This window comes from Leptonychotes weddellii, chromosome 13 (assembly GCF_054177405.1).
Source record: "Leptonychotes weddellii isolate Sample4059 chromosome 13, ASM5417740v2, whole genome shotgun sequence".
Taxonomy (NCBI): domain Eukaryota; kingdom Metazoa; phylum Chordata; class Mammalia; order Carnivora; family Phocidae; genus Leptonychotes; species Leptonychotes weddellii.
The window spans coordinates 44,341,787-44,363,569 of NC_138381.1; the positions used below are offsets into that span (position 1 = coordinate 44,341,787).

A 21,783-nucleotide genomic window follows, 5' to 3' on the forward strand; every position below is an offset into this window, starting at 1 on the left:
TATATAAAAAACACTGTAATAGAAGTGAAGAATAACTCCAGTGGATTCATCAGTAGACTGGACATGAGTGAGGAAAGAGTCAGTGAGCTTTCAGAAATGTCAATAGAAACTTCCCAAACTGAGATGCATAGAGGAAAAACAAATGGAAATGAAGTACACAGAACATCCAAGAACTGTGAGATAATTACAAAAGATGAAACATAAGGATTGTTGGAATATCTGAAGGAGAAAAAAGGGAGTATGGAGTAGAGAAAATATTTGAAGCGATAATGGCCAAAAACAGACACCAAACCACAGACACAGGAAGCCCAGAGAATACAAAGTTGGATAAATATCTAAAGGTACACACCTTGGCATATCATATTCAAATTTCAGAGACTCAATGACCAAGAGAAAATCCTTAAAGAAGCCAGAGAAAGGGGCGCCTGGGTGGCTCAGTCAGGTAAGCGTCTGACTCTTGATTTCCACTCAGGTCATGATCTCAGGGTTGTGAGACTGAACCCCATGTTGGGCTCCGCACTGGGCGTGGAGCCGCTTAAGATTCTCTCTTTTCCTTTTCTTCTGCCCCTCCGCAGCCCTGGCTTGTGCACGCTCTTTCTCTCTCTGCCTCAAAAAAAAAAAAAAAAAAAAAAAGAACACGCTAGAAAAACAAAACACCTTACCTATAGGGGAGCAAGGATACAAATTACATTGGGCATCTCATCAAAAACCATGTAAGCAACAAGAGAGTAGAGTGAAATAGCTAAAATGTTGAAACAAAAAATCCATCAACCCAGGGTTCTACATCCCTCAAAACTATCATTCAAAAGAGAAGGAGATTGTGTGAATGAAAAAACAAGCCACAGACTGGGAGAAAATATTTGTAAAACACATATCAGATAAAGGACTTGTAGCCCAAATACGGAAAGCACTCTTAAAACTCAATGATAAAAAAACAACCCAATTAAAAAGTAGGCCAAAACGAACCTGGGCTGTGTTCGTGACAAAACCATGAAGGCAGCAGCCTGGGTCATAATTGAGGAGTACCACGCGTGCCTAGACAACTTCCACACCAACAAGTGTGTGTGCAAGGAGATCACCATTATTCCCAACAAGAAGCTCCGTGACAAGAAAGCAGCTGATGTCACACATCTGATGAAGTGGATTCAGAGAGGCCTGGGGAGAGGGATCGCCATCAAGCTGCAGGAGGAGGAGAGAGAAAGGAGAGAGAATTATGTTCCTCATATCTCAGCCTTGGATCCCGGAGATCATGGAATTAGATCCTGACACTAAGGACATGTTAAAACTCTTGGACTCTGGCAGTGTGTCCAATCTACAGGTCACTCAGCCTACAGTTGGGATGAATTTCAAAACATCACGTGGAGCTGTTTGAATCTTTCTGCTGGACTGTAATATTTATTCGAGAATAAACCTTAAACAACACCAACAGCAAAAAGTGGACCAAAACCTGAACAGATACCTCACCAAAGATAATATACAGATGGAAAAGAAGCATATGAAAAAATGCTCAGCATATATCTTTAGAGAATTGCAAATTAAAACAACGAGATCCCACTACACACCTACTCGAACGACGAAAATCCAAAACGCTGACAACACCAAATACTGACAAGGATGTGGAGCAGCAGGAACTCTCATTCATTGCTGGTGAGAATGCAAAAGAGCACAAGCACTTTTGGAAGACAATTTGGCAGTTTCTTACAAAGCTAAACCTAGTCTACCAGATGACCCAGCATTTGTGCTCCCTGATATTTACCCAAATAAGTTGAAACTCATGTCCACAGAGAAATGTTCACAGAAATGTTTATTCATAATTGCCCCAAATATCCTTCAATAGGTGAATGGACAAAGTATAGTACATCCAGATAATGGAATATATATTCAGTGATAAAAAGGAATGAGCTATCAAGCCATGAAAAGACAGGGAGGAACATTAATTGCTAACTATCAAGTGAAAGAAGCCAATCTGAAATGGCTATATATTGTATGATTCCAACTGTATGACATTCTGGAAAAGGCAAAATTACAGAGACAATAAAAAGATCAGTGGTTGCCAGGGGTTTGGGAAGATGAGAAGGGATAAAGAGAGAACAATGAATAAATGGAACAGAGGCATCTTTGAGGACAATGAAACTATTCTGTATGATATCATAATGGTGGATACATGTCATTATACATTTGTCAAAACTCCCAAATTTGTACCATACAAAGAGTAACCCTTAATCTAAACTATGGATTTTAGTTGATAAAAATGTATCAACACTGGTTCATCAATGGTAGTAAATGGACCACATCGAAGTAAGATGTTAATAATAGGGGAAAATTGTGTGTGAGTGAGAAGTAAGGGAGTATATGAGAATTCTGTACTTTCCACTCAATTTTTCTGTAAACCCACAACTGCTCTAGAAAATAAAGTTTGTTAATTTAAAAAAAAGTGAAGGAGAATAAAGACCTTGTTGAATAAACAAAACCTCCAATCTGGAGGCTTCTGAAACTGATATAGCCTACTGGGTTTTGGGGACCCTTGGCTGACTGTAGAAATTCAGCATACCTAGATGTGAAGAGACTTCACCACTTTGCTGAGTGTGAAAAAGTAATTATGGGGCCTGGTTAAGAAAAGTAAAGATGTGCATTTTATCAATATAGAGTGGAGACTCGCATTTGTTGGTATGTGACTGATTCTGTGCTAGGTGCTTAACATGTCATATTACTCCCTTCCTCCCTCCCTTCCTTCCTTTAAAGAAGATACAATGTCCTTAATGAGTTTACTCTCTAGTAGAGACTGACAGTTCCAGGAGAATCCAGTATTGTAAGGTCATGTGCCTGTGATAAGGAGATTACAAGGTATGGTGGCCGCACACAGGAGGGTGCATATCCAGCCTTGGGGGCACAGGGAAGCTCATGTGGGAGGTGATACCTACGTTGACCTGAAGAATGAGTGGCAATGAGATAAAGGGGGAGGAAGGCAGGGGGAGGGAAGCCAATTCCAGGCAGAGAAAACAACCTCCCTGAAGGCCCAGAGATGAGTGAAAAGTCAACAGAGTTCAGTATAGAGAGAACTTACAGTGCCAGAACTATGGAGACCAAATATGACACCAGAGTATTAAGAAAGGACAGGATCTTGGCCAGCTGGGGTAAGAAATATCCTGAGGGCAGTGAGAAGCTGTGTAAGGAGGGGAGTGAACAAAGAAGACTTGCTCTTCCCAAAGGTCTCTCTGGATGAAGGGTGGAGAATGGGCCAACCTTAGGGACAGGAGACTCTTGCAGTGATCGAGACTGGAATTGTGACACCCGAACTAGAGATGGAGATACAGCTAGTGAGCTTCGAAAGAGCTGGAATCAAGGGCTGAAGCTTGCTGGTTTCTGTGATTAGAGAGTGGCGAAAGGAGGGAAAGAAATTCGAGGGACTTTTAAGTTTTCTGGTGACACATGATGGCATCTTTAGCTGAGTAGAAAACAGATCTGTGAGGTCAGAGGGAAGGAAAGATGATGTTTTCCATTTGGAACATTTGGTTCAAAGAGCCTGTGGGACATGGGATAGAGTGTACAGTTGTGAAACTTAGAGAAGAAATTTGGGCCAGAGAGAAAAGACCTGGAAGTTGCTGGCATAAGAGCAGCGTTTCAGTGGGAGATTTACTTGTACAACAACCATTTCAGGCAACCATTTCTCTCCCTGTTTTCAGAAGAGGGAACCAAAGTTAGGAAAGCGTAAATAACTTGCTCAAAATCAGTTAGGGAGTGGTGGAGCCAGGATTTTTAACCTGTACATTTCCACTGCACAGCACTGTTTCTGGGTCACTCCACTGTTTCCGAGTAATCTGATTGTATCGCTCCTATGGAGCATCTGAGAATTCTGGAAAACACTCCTACTCAGCACAGGAGCTCACCTGGAGAAATGTCACTGTTTACAGCTCCAAAGTTCCTTTTTGGAGGCTAATGCAAAACACATCAGCTTCTCCATGAGAGTTTCCTTTCATCAGAATGATGCCAACGATACTTGGTCTATGAAAGCAGCCCTGAAAGTCCTTCCAAGCCAGACCTGTAGTGGGTGAGCAATCTCACCCTCGTGGTAACAGTCCGCCTCCTCGTGCCCTAACCTAACCACTGAACACATCAGATAAGTGGTGGTGGAAACGGACAACCCATTTCCCTTGCTGATACAAGGCTGGCTCCAGAACGGCTGGCTCCGGGTTTGGCTATCCATCCCCCATCCTGGGACACCCACGGATGTCACCTGTCTCCTCCTTATGGGGATTCCCACATCTCCCTCAACCTGACCTGTAAACTCCATCTCCTTTCTTAGTCCAGATAGCATCAGAGTTGAAACCTCTTCTTGTTTTCCGTTCAGAGGGAAGCTGGATGTTCTTTGGGATGACCTCATCTCTCTTGGCATCCCCCTTCCCACCCCCATCTCCCAGGCACTGTCATTTTCATTTGCATGGCCTCTGGGGCCTTCCTCTATGGAGGGACCTGCTTCATAGCTGACACCAAGGCTCAAGCTCTAACCTCTCACACTTTCTCATATAACATCTCATCTGCTGGTGGAATACATTTGTTTGTGATTACAGGCTGCTTACAATACCATTGCACAGGGCCTTATGTTATGGCCAAGCGCCATGAGAAAACACATTAGTAATTTTTTATGACCCTAGAGCAACCACGCAGAATTTCCCTAAAACAGAAAACATGAAGGGATTTTATGGTCTTGCACTATTAGACATCCCTTATGGCTGATGCATGTATATTAGAACTAACAGAACACAGGATTTTCCAGACATTTTGGGTTGAGAGGTTTCTGATTCTAATTAGTGAACACCCCTTGTTTATCTGCTCTGGGGGACATAAAACACACAAGGAAATTACAAACAAAAGGCATCAAGGTTTTGAATGTTTCTCTTGATGTATTAACTTACTCCTGGGCTTAAATGAGATGCTCTTAGTAAGCCGCTTCTGAAAGTAACTGTGAAATGATAAAAATTGGAAGCGACTGGTGAATTCTCAGGGATTCTTGCTGCACCTTTTTGCCAAATAGCATACGGCGTGGACTTCCCATTAGATTGGGACACAGTCTGGCTCTCCTATGGGGTGGCTGTCTCTCACACACACACGCACATACACCATCCAATAAAAATGTCTAAAAAGAGAATAGTGGAGGGCGCCTGGATGGCTCAGTAGTTAAGCGTCTGCCTTCGGCTCAGGTCATGATCCCGGGGTCCTGGGATCGAGCCCCACATCGGGCTCCCTGCTCTGCGGGAAGCCTGCTTCTCCCTCTCCCACTCCCCCTGCTTACGTTCCCTCTCTCGCTGTCTGTCTCTGTCAAATAAATAAATAAATAAAATCTTTAAAAAATAAAAAAGAGAATAGTGGACTTTCATTTGGCCTTAAGAATAAATACATATATTATTTCAATTTAAAAAAAAACATTCTATTTTTGGCACTGTTACTGGTGTTCAATGTCTACCCAGGAGTTTTTGATAAAGTAGCAGGAGAGAACTTGAGAGCTTCTAGCCCTCTCAGAGGAACTACATTGGAACATTTTAATTACTTTTTTGTGGAGGACAAACTCACTCCGAATTTGGCAGCTCTGAGAGGCCTCTCCACCCAGCTGGGAGTGTGTTCCCAAGTGCCCAGAGAGTGAAGGTAAGTCAGCCAAGAGTGTGAGAAAACAAAAGACACCAGGGAGGCAGTGAACAAACCCTATCTAATAAAAGAGCTTAAATTAGAAAAATTGGAAAAAAATAATGTCGCCTTTTTAATATAGTGTTAGTAGTTGGCATGATGGTGTCAACTCTTTAAATTCCACATGAATGTGTGACAGCCACCTTTCCCAATTACCTATCAGCCTTCGAATACGTACACCTGCGGAGAGGCAAAGGGTGAGAACCTGGCTGAGCATTTCTTTTTCTTTCCTTTTTTTTTTCCTAAGGATTTATGTATTTGGGGGGGGAGGGGCAGAGAGAGAGGGAGAGAGAGTCTTAAGCAGACTCCGCACTGAGCGTGGAACCCGATGCAGGGCTCTATCCCATGACCCTGAGATCACGACCTGAACCGCAACCAAGGGTCAACCAAGAGTCGCAGGCTTAACCGACTGCGCCATCCAAGCGCTCCCTGGCTGAGCGGTTCTGTAGTAAGAGCCATGGAAAAAGCACAGTAGGCAAAGCAGAGTAATGAAGTACAATGGTATGTGGGTCTCATATCGATGGTGCTATGGTGATAGTAACAAATTTCCCAAGGCTCAAACATATTTAACCTCCCTTGAAAAAAAACCTAATATATTTGTGAGATACTGTGGGGGAATATCTGTTGGGTCATCTCACCCCTAACAGGATGGAAAAGACGGGTTTGCCCTCTACCCCCTCACCTGTTACCTTCCCTGGGGTTGAGTGTTATCACCTGTTTCTTACGGCCCCCAGGGAACACAGATGGACTCACTGTCAGTGCACAATGGTATTGATAGGCGACATTGAATGTGCCCTTAAAGTAATAAGATTGACTTGTGTATTGTCTTTTTAATATCTGGACTCATTTAATGTTGTCATTGTTATAATGGAGGCTATGTCCTCAATACTAATCTGTAAATATTGAAAGGTAATCTTTTTTGATATTAAAATTTATTTAACAATGTAATCTGAATGGTATAATGAAAAACCTGATTTTTAAAAAGGTAGGTGAACATATTTGTACATAAACAAATAACAAGGAAATAAGAAACATGTAACTATAAGTCACATCTGCATATGTTCTAAAGATACGGTTTTATTATTTTACAAAACACTTTTTGATGATGTAAGTGACATTTGTGGAAATTTCTAATGATGTTTTTATTCTGACCAAGACTTTGTATACCAACTTTCAGTCTAAGAGAAGCATTTTATAACTGAATTATAATCCCCAAAAGATAGGAATTTAACCTGAAAACTGTAAAAAAAACTCCTTAGTTATAGCATCACAAATAGGAACCTATAAAAATTTGGTGGTTGTGTATGAATTAGAGTTGAGTGTACGCTGTCATTATCTCAAACAGCCCTGCTGTTTCTTCGCTTCTGAGGCGAGGATTTAGGCATCAATTCACTTGCATGTCTTTTTCCTTGGAGAAAAGATCTTTTCTCTTTTCATTCACTGGATTGGTGATGCAAGCGGATAGCTAACCCCCAAGAGCACACCCAGAGACTCACTAATCAATCCCATTAGGAAGGAGAGAGCGCTGCACATTTAGGATATGTTGAGGGTAGTTACGTGGCAGACACAGATACAATGTGTGGCAACTTGATATTGACTGTGTTGTAATGAATAAAATGTGTCCAGTGCTTACCGGACCCAAGGATGCCTCTGAGAAGCATTGCCATGAAGTTATGACTGGAAGCACATTTTAATCATATTTGGCTCCTTGTAGCTCAGTTTTAGATCATGCAATCTGTGGAGAGCATCCGTTGACTGGCATATTGTCCTAAGTTCAGTTACAGTTTACGAGATGTGGAAGAGAGAAACTCCACTCACAACAATTACCTAGGATTCACAGGATTTCGATCACTTCGCGAACGCTCTTTCACTGGTTGACTTTTGCTCTCCAGCCAAGGTTTAGCTATTCTTCGACCTGGAATTAAATCACTGAAGTCCAATCATCTCAGGTTTCCCTCCTCCCCAGGAGAGTAGATTTAGAGTGGTCATAAGAAAATCAACTCATTCCTAATCAGTTGGCCCAAAGAGACCCAGAACGCTCCTCCCTCTTCCTTTTACAATCCTTCCAATAAAACTCCTCTACTTTTTCTTATCCCTAGGTGGGGAGTGCTTTCAGAGAGTTCACACAGTGAGTGTGGTTTGTGCATTCAATAGTAAGATCTAATCATTGCCTCTTGAGGGCTGAAAAATGAAAACACTGGATAAGAGCCCACCTTCTGGCTTCATGCTTGTCAAGAACAGGATCTATTAGCCTTTTAAAGAAATACTGATAATAAAAAGCAGACTAAGTGAGCTATGTGAATTGGCATCTAATCAATTATTTTCTGAGCTCTTTCCCCCTTCAGTTACTCAGAGCTGTATGAGCAAACATGATTTTACTGTTTCAGACCCTCTCGACTTAAACAGAACTTGGAATAATATATAAGCCTGTGCATGCCCCCATTCTTTTTTGAGATGTTTTTATCATCATCATCATCATCATCATCAAAAAGGTCATATTCCCTTTAATTAAAGGTACAAGTCAGAAACTCCCAGCCAAGCATCAAGAGGTACGAGGCCTGCGCTTTCCTCCCATAGCCCACCAACAGGGTCGGGACATCAATGATGTGAGGATGAGGACAGCTGACAGCCGACCCAGAGCACTGAGAGCTCAGGCTGCTCTCTTTTTCCCACATCAGTTCTTCACTGTAGTTGACCTAGAAGTTTTGGATGTGGACAGCACTGCATACTTGGAATAATACTTTTTTTTCTCTTTAAACTTCTTGCCCTATAGATGATTCACTTCTCCTGGGCTAAAATTGGACTCATCCTGAGCATCTTTGGCATGGAAGACATTGCAGCATTTGGAGGGTCTCCTCGCAAATTTGTTGCATCGGATGCTCTGATGCGCCTTTACTTCCCCTGTCTGCTATCTCCGCTATGCCTCACCTCCTCTCCTCCTCTCTCCGTACTCAACCTCCGCCCTTTGCTTCTCCATATATCACTGGAAGAAGAAACGCATTTGTGATTTTCCCTGAGTGCGGGCCAGTTCATTATTTTAGCATGGGTATGCCTGGTTTCGTAAGGTGCATACCAGGCAGCTGAAGAGTGACGTCGATTTTGACCTGCCATCTGTAGTCCCCGCCCAGGGGATGTTTGGAAGCACCAGCTCCTCAACTCCCGAGGTCATCTTTGTTAACCTTCTGTTAACCCTTAGAGGAGCGTGAGAATGCCAAAAGAAATCCCACACCACAAAGAAGAGGCAACTGGAGGACACACGGTGGTTAAAAAGGATTTCTATTTGGATCTATTATCCAAACTTGGGCTTGAGATAGGTGTGGTTAGTGCCATTGGCTGGTTTGGGGCACAAAATGCTTGTCTTGAGAAAAAAAAAAAGGGTGGGATTCTCTAAAGCACCCAGTTACTCTTATGAAGTTCAGATTTTTCTTAAAATTAGATTGAGAAAAATCCATTTCTACATGCCACATGCATTCCAGAGGATGCTCTAATGCACATGTTTCCAGGCCTCATCTGAAATCCTGTTGGGTAATTCCAGCCAGGCCTTGACCCTGAATGTTATGAGGACCAGGATGGCGTTACCAGTTATTGTCTCTTTTGTGAGAAGCTGGAGTTGAACTTGGGAGCATGATTAATGCTAGCTCAATTTTCCCCTCCCTCCAGCCAACCACTGAAATCACTAAGGCTGCTCACAGGATAAACACGTCTGTTAGTTTGTTCCTAGGAACTATCCTACACTTTTCACTGTAACAAATTAATTTGCCCCTTTCATTACCCCCCACCCCTGGCACCTTTCCCCTCCACTCTTTACCTATTTGGACCTAGACCTGAAGCCATGGATTCTCCTGGGAGTCTATTCACATATGTCAAAGCTCAGTCAAGGTCCCCCTGAGCTGGAACAGAGCTCACTGTTCCTGTCTTAACTCTCTATTCCCAGGATCTTGGTTGTCTGCTTCTAATGCTTAATCATTATGCCAGTGGAAGAAAGGGATTTTTAACACTTTTAATAAATAATTCAAGAATCTGAATAAATATCCACATTTTCGAAGGAAACCCAGGGCTACCTCTTTCCCAACCCTTCTTCCATAGTCAACAAACATTTGGGGAAAGCCTTTTATGAGGCAGCTGCTCAGCTGGGCCCTTACATTTCACTTGGTCTTTACCAACAGCCATTAACATGGCAGCACATGTGGTAGGTGCTCAGTGACTGTGTTCCGGTCAAATGGATTACCTCCTGGAACAGAGTTATTAGCCTAACTTTGGAGCTGAGGAAACCGAGGCCCCAAGTACTTAAGTGAATTGCCCAACACACTGGGCTTTGACTGAACTGGTCCTCTGTCCATCCCTGTTGCTGTCTTTGTCGTATTCACGTCTGTTAGTGAAAGCTTCCATCCGGCTGGTACCAGGAATGGGACTGTCTAACATTCTGTCTCATGGCTTCAGAAAGGCATGGTGCTATTTATGGAGAGAACATGGGTTACTGACCAGTGTGGTGTTTTGCCTTTTGGCCTTTGGAATGCAGTCTACAGCATTTGCTCCAGAAAACCTCACACAGATTTGTGTTTGCAGAAAGGGGTCCAAAGACTTAATTATTTTTTGGGAGCTCTACTATTTGTCCTTTGCTAACCAGGTCATCCTTCAGACAGAAAAAATGTTGTGTGTGACCCAGCCAAGGCTGCTGCTCAATGGGGTTGACAGCAGGCCAGAAACTCAAAAGCCCTGCCCGCAGGCCTGAGCATGTCCAGAGAGCGAGCTGACAGAAAGCAGCTCTCTGCATGCATCTGTCTCCCCTGTGCCTTTGTTCAAGTCTGGAAGAGTTACCCAAAGCAATGCCCACTTGACCCTTTCTGATGGGTGGTTGCATTGAGCTAATTGAGGAAGAGGCAGCCTGCTTCTTCTGACAGAAGCAGGAAAAGCAGAATCCAACAGGCATTACCATGGCCTAGATGTTTCTATGACTTGCAACATTTCAAAATGTGTGTTTCCATCACTGTCAGTGGCAGCCGCCACATCTGTCTCTGTCGGGAGGTGGATGTAGAAGTGCCATTAAATAAAAACCTTGGAAATGTCAACATTTGCTTTTTCTACTTTCCCAACAACTGTTTTACAGATACGCTCACATGACTGAGATTCTTGTTCAAAATCCCTAAAGCACTTGAGAGTAAATTACAAAGGAGCCAAGTGGTGGCCTCCCTCTTTCTGCAGCAGTGTGTTCTTGGGGGTCTCTTGAGTGTCCAGAAGAGGGGCACAGACAGCTGTTTGATCAGTGAGTCCATCAGAGCTGTTAGCCATGCTGATCCTGAAGGGAGAGAGCAACTCAGAAGTCCAGTGGGGTGGTGCATCATTTCTTCCGCAGATATTTCTTTGTCTTCATGGCATGCAGAGCAGTGTGCTAAGTAGAGAAGGACTCAAAAGCAGGTCGTCTCCAGCTCTCCTGGCCAATCGACATCTATCAAGGAATCTCTGCACTCCAGAACATGCTCTGGTTCCAAAAGTGGATGTCAGCATTTTCTAGTCAATTCGGATATGATTTATGTGTCCTTAAATATCAGCAAAAACTACAGTTAGAGTGACAACGATCATCTGGGCTGGTGAGTCTTCTCATGAAATCAACATTGATTTTACCCTTTCTCACATGCAGAAATTCCTCATGTGTTCTCCTTAAAAAAAAAAAAAATCTTCAGTTTATTTGAAAGACCACACACAGCTACTCATTTGTAGAAGATGTGTAGATGAGATGGGAGAATGCATTTGAAGAGCTTCATATGTGTCTGTCCTCAGTAAAAGTGAGCTGCTGTTACCACCCTGTTACATCATCATCCCTGTCACTGTCATTCTAGTTTTTTGCTTGCCTTTGAGTAGAAGTTAAATCAATGGGAGCTGAGAGCTCTGGAAGTAAAAACTCTTCCTTGATCCAGGACTTTAGCTTCCAGAATTGTGAGAAAATAATTTCTTTTGTTTAAGCCACCAACTCTGTGGTATTATGACAGCCCTAGCAAACTAATACAACATATGTTATCTTACTGACTTTTCTGCACAAACCAATGTTGGGTTGTTGGGGTTTTGGTTTTTAGTCTTTTAAGTCTCCTTTAGTTTTCAGGTTCTGCTTGCAGCTCTTTTTTTTTTAATTGAAGTATAATTAACATACAATGTTATATTAGTTTCAGGTGTACAACATGGTGATTCGACAATTCTAGACACGACTCACTGCTCACCACGGTAAGTAGAGTCACCATCTGCCACCATACAACATCATTACAGTATTATTGACTATATTCCCTATACTGTATTTTTAATCTCCTTGACTTACTTTTTTTATTACTGGAAGTTTGTATCTCTTAATCCCCTTCACCTATTTTATCCATCCCTCCCCCATCTCCTCTTTGACAACCACCAAGTTGACTTTCTGTATTTAAAAGTCTGATTTTTGTTTGTTCATTTGTTTTTTAGATTCCACATATAAGTGAAATCATATGGTACTCATCTTTCTCAAACCAATGTATTATTATCACTAGTTTGTAGATAAGAAAACTGATGATTTGAGAGATAAGTAACTTATCCATGATCTCACAGGTAGTCAAATAGCTTGGCCAGGCTTCAAACCCAGTTCTGCTAGAAGATACCTGACATATGGTAATATTTTAATAAATAGTAACACTTGTTTTTTTATTGTTGCTATTGGCTTCAGAAAGATAATATCCAGTTCAGGTAAGCACACCACCCACAGATGAATTTTAGATAGATCAATGGAAGTACTTCACGTAAAGCAGGAGGGAAACCCACGGGTTTGCTTGTAGGAGAAACCCAGGTCCCCCAGATATTGCTCAAACTCAGCATAAAGCTGACCTAGGCTTCTTATAAGCCATAATTATAAAAGCCTCTAAAACATGGAGTTTGAGATATCAAATGTGCATTGATTTATAGGTGGAATAAGAGGCATTTTAGTGGAAATACGTTCTGTAAGGGTAGTGTTAGAATACATTTACGCCCACTCTGAAACCCAAAATTCTTTTCTAAATAGTATCTTAAAGGTCTTTGCCCTAGTCAGTCAAAATAGCCCTTATAACAGGGCCAGAGATTAAAGTTTATGTTCACAATTGTTTTAAACCTAGATATTACTCTCTGGCTTCTCAATCATATTTTTATTCCTTTTGTACATCTCATCAAAGCATTTCGATTAGAACAAGTCATTGAGAAAGGAAGCCAAAATAAATAGTTGATTTAAATTACTACAGTGAAGGGACCACAGTTTCAGTCAGGCCCAAGTTATGGGGACTTTTAATGATTCTGTGAGGTTCCAGTGTTTAGGGAATTGGCTTGCACATCAATTGTTTTTTCTTCCTGATTTATTTCTGATTTCTAAAGTCACCCGTGAATTTCTTAGTCTATCTTGTCAGACTTTTTTCTGATGGCTTCTCAGAGGTTCTAGCCAGTTGATGGTTTGCTTTGCCTTGGAACTCATTAACTTCTGTCACTTGGCCTGAAGCTGGTGACCTCTGCCCAGCGACTTGACCTCGTTGCCTATGTTTGCTATATGAGAACCAGCGGTGCCCGCCAGCTCCACTACTTCCATCCCTGCTTCTGGAATGGACCAGAGGAGGCTGCAGTCAAATGGAAATAAAGCTAGGGTACAAATCCACCCACAAATGAAATCTTTGCTCATGTCTTTCTGGGCTGATCAAGGCACATGATGGTGTGGTTAAGTGCACACATTTTGGACATGGACGGAAGTGGTTCCAATCCCAACTGCCACCTGTAAGTCATATGACTCTGGGCATGTTACTTCATCAACCTGAGCCTCAGTTTCTTATTTGTTAAGTGGAGATAACACCTATGTTGTGGGTTTGTTGACAAGATTAAAGAAAATAACATAGGTAAAACATCTAGGGAAGTATCTGGCACATGATAGGTGCTTAACAAATGAAGACGGTAAACAGAATAACTTCACCTAATATAACTTCCAGTGCTTTCTGTGTGGTTGAGATTTCATTTGCAACACAACAAAGCCTGCTTATATTTCTCCAGAGAAAAAAATACCATGGCAGCCTGATGTGCAATTGGGATTTAACCTCACATAAGACCCAAGAGTCCCTATGGAGGGCATTCTCCATGTGTTTCAAACTTGGTGCATCATCCACCAAGCATGTTCCCTCCGGAAAAGCAGGAGACCGCCCAAGGTTTGGATAAGTTCAGGGAAGCATCTGAACTTTTTGGGAGCTGTCCCATCAAAACTGGAGTTGTCTGGGTTTTGACCGCTGGGGCCAATATTCTTTTCTGTCTGGGCTTTTTTAAAAGATCAGAACATTGGGTTAGTATTCCCAGTTCTTTATGTCATTAGAAGCTCCTAAGCATGAAGATTCCACTAATTTCAACCAGAATTTTGTGGGTAAAGGAGATGAGTAATATGAGAAAATGAATGAGGACATTGGCACTCATTGGGGGAAGTTAAGAACTTCAAGGAGAAAAATAAAAGCTATCTTCATCAGCTGGCCTAAGGCGGAGGGGTTTTTAGGATATGTGATTGTTCCCAGCACTGTTTTGAATCTCTTTTACATCACATAGAATCAGAGAGTTTGGGTTTGAATTTTATTCCAAGATTTATCAGATGGGGTGATTTCTTACAGCCTCCCAAGCCTCAGTTTCCTCATTGGTAAAAAGGAAACATTAGTAAGTATTCTCTAGGACTGTTAATTTGTTCATTCATTCATTCATTCATCCAACATTTATAAACCAGGTGGTCTGACACATAGCAAGCACTCGGTAAATAATAGCTCCCAGAAAGTTTCTATGGAATCTTCATAATTCCATGTACCTGGATTTAAGGAAAATTTTACATTTGCATCCCAATTTTTTTCATTTTGCCCAGCAATACATTTTCACCTTTATAAAAAATGCACTGGATCCTTTAGAGCCCTCAGAGAAATGTTTTAAATGGAAAAATGTGTGTCCTTCTAAAATCAAACCAGTGTTATTGAAACTCGCTAAAATGTTAGGCTTGATCTGTCATGTTTCTCAATTCACTTGAGTTACCACTAATGAAAACATAACTTAGCTACATCCAAATGTATATAAAGGGTTGAGCCATCATATGGCTTGACGTTCAGGAGAGAAGCATGCTCAGCGACCAAGAGTGCAGGGCTCCAGCTCCACGAGGGTCCCCAGTGCCACCACATATACTCCGTGCCATGAGGGTGAGCAGATGCATGCAACTGTTTGCCTTCATAGAGTTTATGACTTTGCACGGCTTTTAATACTTCCCTCTAATAGTATCGTTTGCCTCTCAAACTTAAATAACTCTTTTTTGAGTAGTGTCTTTTTGTCCCCCCCGCCACCATTGTGATTTCTGGTCCTCTTGTCTTTCAGAGTCTGGAGAACGCTTCTGATTTATCCATGACTGAATCTTGCACTACCCTGAAGAAAACTATGATTTGAGTAAATACCGCACATTGCTTTCATTAATATGTCACATTAAATTTAAAATCCCAAGTCCAAATCAAAAGTTGGATCTCTTAACATTGTTCATACTTTAGGAAAGTCTGAGAGCTGAGAATAATTTTTCTCACGGGCCAAACACACACACACACACACACACACACACAGCAGATTCTAATGGTTCCCAACAGTTTTGTTTTGCTTTGTTTTGTTTAACCTCCTCACCATCGAGCAATAGCTCACTCTCATGAGTGAGCAGCATTTCTCCTCAAGAGCAATGATTCTAGGTGGGCAGGGCCACGTGTAGTGGAAAAAGTACATACTCCCACCCCATGGTATTGAGAATCATGCCTCCAGTTGCATCAAGAGAATAGGATTCCTTCTGCCTGCTCTGATGGCGTTATTGAGAAAAGCTTGGCCAGAACTGTCATGCTTTGAAGTCAACAAAATCAGCACCTTAATCTGTTTTAGAGATGAAGGGTCCTACTGGAATTCTTCCTTGAGGGCTGAATAGTTACTCTTGGCATCCCCGTTCCACTCATGGCCTTTCGCTTTCATCATGTACCCACCATAGTGACCTGTTGGTGGGTCAGTGATGTCCTCTGATGGTACCAGGAAATCTTCCCAGGCCTCCTTCTTGTATAGGAACAAAGGGAAGGATCACTAGACAAAAGCTTGGGTTTTCCTTATGAAAACATAATGACTTGCTAAGAGATTTTATAGTGGGCCCAGAATAAAAACAAACAAACAAAATAAAAGAAAGCAAACAGAAAATGTTTTCCTCACATTCATTCCACCAAGAGTTCAAGTTTTTCAACAGTGAAAATAAGTCAGGGAGGCTTATGGGGAAACAGAATAAAGCAAAGCTCTTGGGAAACAATTCTGAGAACAGCCCACTTGCTGGCCTCGCGTGAACTGTCACCTAGGAGAAGGCACAAAGTGAGGACATCATTCATGGCCCCCCTCCTGTCCTTCTCCTCTCCTCCATCAGAAGAACAAAATGGACATAAAGCAAAAAGAGATTGGTACCACTTGCCATGTCAGGAGAGAGAGGAAGAGAGCAAGAGAAAAGGAGGAGAGGGAGTCACCAATACTATATCCAGGGGCCTAAACAGAAACCTCATTTTCCAGGGGAGGAAGGCTCTGGCCAGCCCCACTTGTGGCATGGGGGACCTCCAGGCTGCTGAGTTTGGGGCTAGCAGCAGCTTCTCGGAACCTGCCTTTGGAGAGTCAGTGATGCTTTCCTTCCAATAGACTTGACTAAGCTAATTAGGCCTTTGCTATTGTTATTCATAGTTAGAGGGAAAGGGCAGCGTTTTATCAAGAAGATGGTTTTTGACTGCCTGTGTCGACCTGCTCTCCTCTTTTCTGAGCACTGTGTTTCCAGAAGACATTTCTGCTCAGCCCGGAGTTGCAGTACAATAGCACAGAATAGAGAAGACAGGAATGAAAAAAAAAACAATACTACATAATTAGAACCATGGCCAATGCTATGTCCAAATACTGAATTTACTTTTTAGCCTTCATAGGTATTGATAGTTGCTGCTGACACTGACTGACCCAGTTTCTCATTACAGCAAAATTCCGGTTTTATGGAATGGATTTGGGATTCTCCCCCAGAATGGTGGGAGAAGATAGGCAGAGTAGAAACAAAGTTGGAGAGGGAAATCTGAGTAAGTTTCTTAGCAATCTGTTAGACTCACATTTGAGGAAAGAATCCTACTCATTTGGCAACATTGCTAATCAGAAACTTGACTACTGTTCAGTGGAGATGTGTGCGCCCGCAGAAGAGTCAAGCTGCCGCGGGTGATGGAGACCACAGCATTGTCTCCCATGGCAGGGATGGGCCGATCTGAAACCAGTGAATGGCCAGTGACTTGCCTTTTGTGAAAAGAACATTCTGTTAAGTGTGTTATTAATATATCGTATTTCTCCAAGAGTAGGTTGTGTTTTACAGGATTCATCTCGCGAATTCTCGCAACATCCCGGGAAAGCAGAACGTGACTAGGAAACTGATTTATTCACATATGTCTGGCAAAGTTCAAGATTTCCTAGCCGGAAAATGTAAATTCCCCTAAAAAACAACAACAACAAACCAACCATACTGCAAAGGTAGGGATTTTAAGGATGTTAAATTTTACAGAGATGTTAGAAAGGGAAGGGGTAGTGAGCAATGATGTGAAATTCAACTTTGAATGACACCTGCATTCCTGTTCTTCTCATCTAACAACACGGACCTGGTGCTGAGCGCCTCTCTGGAGTCTTGGGGGTGGTAAAGTCAGGGCCAGGGGTCAGGCCCACTTCTGTCTGCTCGAGAAGCCTCTGCACGTACCCACCGCATCACGTGTGCTGCGTCTTCTCAGGTCAGGGGAGGTATAGCTAGAAGGAAAACAGGGGTCCCATGGAGAGGGGCTGAATAATGAGAAAATCTTAGATCCAAAGTTTAGATTTTAAACTTTTGACTCAAACACAGGCACTGGTGGGAGCACGGAAAGAGCTAAAGAGAGAAGAAAATGTGTGCCATGATAACACCGTGCAGTAATAACACCGTGTAAGTCACTTGTGTGCGGCATCAGGAGGTGTAATGGGCCACGTCGTCAGTGCAGGCCCCGCAGTGTCTTGTGACGTTACCCGCACAAGTCTTGGTTGCTTGTCTCTGTCAGCCCCAGGGCTGACTGTGGGGGAGAGGGGCCCTTCTCCGCCCAGCGATGGAACTTTTTATAGGCTTGCCCCGTCCATTGTTCACAGAGCTCCATGCTATGACTTTGTTGACTCATGAATCTGAGTTATTCCTCTGCTTGGGGATTTGGCCCAAGCTGCCAGAGGGGCTGAGTTAGAAGGCAGCTGGTGTGTGCCCCCGCCATGTGGCATCCCCAAGCATCCCGCCTACCGACTTCCCAGTTCAGGCTTCTCCCGTCAGAATGAGCGCCTCTCCCGGGGGAGGCTCTCCCAGGAGTCGTGGGGAGGCCCTCACCTCCGAGTCTAGGTCCTGGCACTGGGCCTTCATTCAGATGCCCCGTCTGTGATCTTTCTGCACCTGTTCTTTAGTTTAAGCCAGTATGAAACGAGAACCTCTGGCAGCCTATTTCTGCAGACCTGAATTTCAGGTGTGAATCTTGTGCTTACACTTGCTAGCTGTGAGATTTGGAGCAAGTCACTTAAAAACAGACAAACAAGGGGCGCCTGGGTGACTCAGTCAGTTAAGCATCTGCCTTCGGCTCAGCTCATGATCCCAGGGTCCTGGGATCGAGTCCCACGTCGGGCTCCTTGCTTGGCAGAGAGCCTGCTTCTCCCTCTCCCTGCTCTGCCTGCCGCTCCCCCTGCTTGTGCTCTCTCTCTCTGACAAAAAAATAGATAAAATCTTATAAATAAATAAATAAATAAAAACAGACAAACAACAACTTTCTAAGTCTTAGTTTCCTTACCTGGTGTATGGGGGCGCTGACAGCTAACTGGAAAACAACTTCGATTTATTTTTTTTTCCCTAGCATCCCACTTGGTGGACAAAAAGATAAATAGTAAAAACTCAAACTCAATGTGGGCTTTTTTTTTTTATCAGCCAACTTTTCGAACTCAACTGTGAAGATTTAGCCTGAGCTCCTATGCCCCTAGAGCTACATCTCTAGTTATAAAACCCTTGCAGCTACAGAGTGTTTTAAGTTAATGGAAATGCTTTCATAGAGGATTTTCATCATCTTCACATAATCCTGTGAAGTAAGTTGATTTGCCTCTTTTTTTTTTTTAAAGATTTTATTTATTAATTTGACAGAGAGAGACACAGCGAGAGAGGGAACACAAGCAGGGGGAGTGGGAGAGGGAGAAGCAGGCTTCCCGCCGAGCAGGGAGCCTGATACAGGGCTCGATCCCAGGACCCTGAGATCATGACCTGAGCCAAAGGCGGCTTAACGACTGAGCCACCCAGGCGCCCCAAGTCGATTTGCTTCTTATCCCCACTTTACAGAGAAGGAAACTGAGAACTGAGACTTTGTGTTTTGTCTTTTGGGTTTTGTTTTTAAAGCAACTTGTTCTGAACCTCTCAGCTCCTCAAGTAGAGTTGATCCTCAAACCCACGTCTTCTGGCTCCAATCCTCAGTGCTTGTCCCATGGCTCATGGCACTGAGGTCAGTGATGACCCAAATGATGATCTAAATGATGACTCTGAAGCTGAATGCGACTCCTAATCTTCAAAGAGAGATTCTATCTGGTCATTATATTGCACTAGCAAAGTGGGCTTGAAATGTGTAGAAAGATTTTTTTTTTTTTCAAAAATAGCAGATGAAAAATCACTGGTTACAGAACATTCCATGCCCTAAACATTCCCATTGTAAGTCTGTGCCCATCAACATGGGTGGGGGTGGGGGGTTGCCATACATAGAGTCACCATTTGGAGGCAAGAATAGAAGAGCTGTCACAGAAAGTTAAAACAACACATAGCAGGAAATGAGAAAAAAACATCATATATCGTAATCCTGTTTCTGTCTCCAAGGAGCAAATGTGAAAACAGACACCTATGGCTTTAAGAGAAACAGTCATCCTGGAGAGTGTTACAGGTGTTAAGGAAAAGAATGTTTCTCATGCCTTGGTTCAGGCGATTCCCACAGGCCCATGTCTGCTTCCAACAGCCCACAGCCTTCAACGTGTGTGTTATCTGGTGTGTGCTTATTATTGGGTATGAATGACTTGGGAAGGAAAATACCCATTCCTTCCAGGGGTCTTGCTCCCCATGATGGTTCCTCACTTCATCTCTGTGGGGAGATGGTCACCCAAGGATTCAGGGTCATTGCCAAGAGCCTGCTTTTAACCTTCCTCTTTTTTTCTGGCACCTTCATTTGTTCCTAATTATTCTTCTGTTTTCTCTACTTTTGAAGAAAGGGCTGGACCAGGGAGCACTGGGTAACACTCAGGCTCTTCCTAAATCAGGCATCACCCCTGTAAACCCTCTTCTCCATTAGAGGCAAGAAACGAATCATGAGATGGGCATGGTCCAACCTCCCTCTTGGTCCAGCTAACCCTAGTGGCATGAAGTGAGTCAAAATGGTGAGCAAGCTGTTCAGTTCCTTTTGAGGAGTTTCAGTTCTGTGCATCCGGATTTCTTGATCTTGCCAAACTTACCTACTTCAAAACATCAATGGGCATGTTACCTGGAATGCAGCATCTGAGAACCAAGGGTTCTGGAATTTGTCTTACTTCGTCATTCTCAGTGTGGGCCAGGTCTACGGGCTGCTTGTTCTTAGTCATGCTTATTACAAACTGTGTTCTCTTAAAGATCGGCAATCAGAATTTCAGTGCCAAATCCCATTTCCTTGAGCATTTTCCATCTTTCTTGATTTCTTGTGGTAATGACCCTGTTGGGAGGGTCCCATCCTGACTTTTGTTCTTCCTTTCCACACAATACTTTAACCTCCTTGGTGGTCCGCTTCTTTCTTCTTCCCTTTGACCATGGGTGTGACCTCATACTTTACTCTTGGTCCTCTAGTCTCTCTGCACATTATCCTTTGGTAAGTTCACCAACCACTGCTTTAAAGGTCACCTCGATGTCAAGGACTCTTGAATCAGTGTACCAACCTCTTCTCATATTCAAGTCTGTAGTGTGGCATTTGAAAATGTGGAGTTGGGGGAAAAAAACATGAGGTAGATTCCCAATTTATAGTTTTACAGATGAATTAGCCGAGACCTATAGACATGCCTGAGGTCCGTATCATTTAATTGTGGTGGAGATCTCACCAATTTGCCCTAACCTACTTTCCTTTCCTTTTCTTCATTGCTTCATGTCTTTGCACCAGCCAAACTGGGCTACTGTAAACTGTTCTGTCCTCCTGACCCCATGCCCACAATTGTTCACATTGTTTCCTTCATGAAATGCATGAAAAGCATAGTCCTCTTCTCCCCACCTCTATCAAAACCCTACCTCTAATTCAGCACACTCCAACTATTGATGTTTCTCTTTCATTGCCTCAAAAAAAGCAGGGGAGGGGTGCTTGTTGGCTCAGTCAGTTAAGTGTCCGACTCTTGATTTCGGCTCAGGTCATAATCTCAGGGTGGTGAGATCAAGCCCTGCATTGGGCCCACACTCAGCATGGAGCCCACATAAGATTTGATCTCTCCCTCTCTGCTCCTCCCACCCATGCTCTCTCTCTTTCTCTCTAAAAAAAAATGGGGTTAGCCTAAATGATCGAAGGGGTGCCAGTATGACCAGAAGAGTGTGACTTTAACAAATCATGCTCCTCCAGGATCTCAGTGGGATCTGTGCATAGATTAAGAAGACAAAGATGATGAATGGCCCCCACCTTCACTCTTTCCACTACCCACTGCTGCACCAATATTTAGTCAGATCCAAAATGCCTTTAAATGACCATATTTCAAGAGTTAAATGCTATGTGGGAGAGAATTCAATGAAATCTTTCTAAACTATTAAAAAAAAAAAAAACCTAAAGAAAAAAAACCTACTCCAAAAGAAATAAAAAATATTGGCTGGTAATTTAAGAGACACAGCAAAGATTTTGACCCCATTAAGTTCCTGGACAATGACTTATTTTAGGCATTATTGAAAATTTTTAGTTTAAAGGACAACTATTTTTATCAACAATATGAATCATATACTTTCTTTTACCATATATTCTATCTGCCTCCCACTTTCTACCTTACTCATTCAGACAGTTGGAGTGTTTACATGGT

At 42.7% G+C, this 21,783-nt stretch overlaps 1 pseudogene across 1 annotated transcript in view; it reads left to right on the top strand.

Moving 5' to 3' along the window:
- Window positions 1-269: 269 nt before the first annotated feature.
- The window catches only part of LOC102748274 (small ribosomal subunit protein eS17 pseudogene), a 52,787-nt pseudogene continuing 31,273 nt past the window's right edge, over window positions 270-21,783 (top strand). The window contains exons 1-4 of the transcript XR_014139844.1: window positions 270-341; window positions 955-11,267; window positions 11,838-11,895; window positions 15,040-17,220. The product of XR_014139844.1 is annotated as a small ribosomal subunit protein eS17 pseudogene (transcript). The remainder of the gene's footprint in view (window positions 342-954; window positions 11,268-11,837; window positions 11,896-15,039; window positions 17,221-21,783) is intronic.